The sequence below is a fragment of the Palaemon carinicauda genome, unplaced genomic scaffold, assembly GCF_036898095.1.
Source record: "Palaemon carinicauda isolate YSFRI2023 unplaced genomic scaffold, ASM3689809v2 scaffold1193, whole genome shotgun sequence".
Lineage (NCBI taxonomy): Eukaryota > Metazoa > Arthropoda > Malacostraca > Decapoda > Palaemonidae > Palaemon > Palaemon carinicauda.
In genome coordinates, this window is record NW_027168697.1 from 22,501 (window position 1) to 24,430 (window position 1,930).

Genomic DNA, 1,930 nt, shown 5'->3' on the forward strand with positions numbered 1-1,930 from the left:
AGATGATACTAGAGATGTTGAGTGTTTATAGTGAGATCAGTGTGTTTATGGTGATAAGATGAGAGATATGTTATGATCATGTGGGTGATTTTCTGATGTTGTTTATAGTGAGATGATACTAGAGATGTTGTGTGTTTATAGTGAGATCAGTGTGATTATGGTGATAAGATGAGAGATATGTTATGATCATGTGGGTGATTTTCTGATGTTGTTTATAGTGAGATGATACTAGAGATGTTGTGTGTTTATAGTGAGATCAGTGTGATTATGGTGATAAGATGAGAGATATGTTATGATCATGTGGGTGATTTTCTGATGTTGTTTATAGTGAGATGATACCAGAGATGTTGAGTGTTTATAGTGAGATCAGTGTGTTTATGGTGATAAGATGAGAGATATGTTATGATCATGTGGGTGATTTTCTGATGGTGTTTATAGTGAGATGATACTAGAGATGTTGAGTGTTTATAGTGAGATCAGTGTGTTTATGGTGATAAGATGAGAGATATGTTATGATCATGTGGGTGATTTTCTGATGTTGTTTATAGTGAGATGATACTAGAGATGTTGTGTGTTTATAGTGAGATCAGTGTGATTATGGTGATAAGATGAGAGATATGTTATGATCATGTGGGTGATTTTCTGATGGTGTTTATAGTGAGATGATACTAGAGATGTTGTGTGTTTATAGTGAGATCAGTGTGATTATGGTGATAAGATGAGAGATATGTTATGATCATATGGGTGGTTTTCTGATGGTGTTTATAGTGAGATGATACTAGAGATGTTGTGTGTTTATAGTGAGATCAGTGTGATTATGGTGATAAGATGAGAGATATGTTATGATCATATGGGTGGTTTTCTGATGGTGTTTATAGTGAGATGATACTAGAGATGTTGTGTGTTTATAGTGAGATCAGTGTGTTTATGGTGATAAGATGAGAGATATGTTATGATCATGTGGGTGATTTTCTGATGGTGTTTATAGTGAGATGATACTAGGGATGTTGTGTGTTTATAGTGAGATCAGTGGGTTTATGGTGATAAGATGAGAGATATGCTATGATCATGTGGGTGATTTTCTGATGGTGTTTATAGTGAGATAATACTAGAAATTTTGAGTGTTTATAGTGAGATAAGTGTGTTTATGGTGATAAGATGAGAGATATGTTATGATCATGTGGGTGATTTTCTGATGGTGTTTATAGTGAGATGATACTAGAGATGTTGTGTGTTTATAGTGAGATCAGTGTGATTATGGTGATAAGATGAGAGATATGTTATGATCATATGGGTGGTTTTCTGATGGTGTTTATAGTGAGATGATACTAGAGATGTTGTGTGTTTATAGTGAGATAAGTGTGTTTATGGTGATAAGATGAGAGATATGTTATGATCATGTGGGTGATTTTCTGATGGTGTTTATAGTGAGATGATACTAGGGATGTTGTGTGTTTATAGTGAGATCAGTGGGTTTATGGTGATAAGATGAGAGATATGCTATGATCATGTGGGTGATTTTCTGATGTTGTTTATAGTGAGATGATACTAGAGATGTTGTGTGTTTATAGTGAGATCAGTGTGTTTATGGTGATAAGATGAGAGATATGTTATGATCATATGGGTGGTTTTCTGATGGTGTTTATAGTGAGATGATACTAGAGATGTTGTGTGTTTATAGTGAGATCAGTGTGATTATGGTGATAAGATGAGAGATATGTTATGATCATGTGGGTGATTTTCTGATGGTGTTTATAGTGAGATGATACTAGAGATGTTGAGTGTTTATAGTGAGATCAGTGTGTTTATGGTGATAAGATGAGAGATATGTTATGATCATGTGGGTGATTTTCTGATGTTGTTTATAGTGAGATGATACTAGAGATGTTGTGTGTTTATAGTGAGATCAGTGTGTTTATGGTGATAAGAT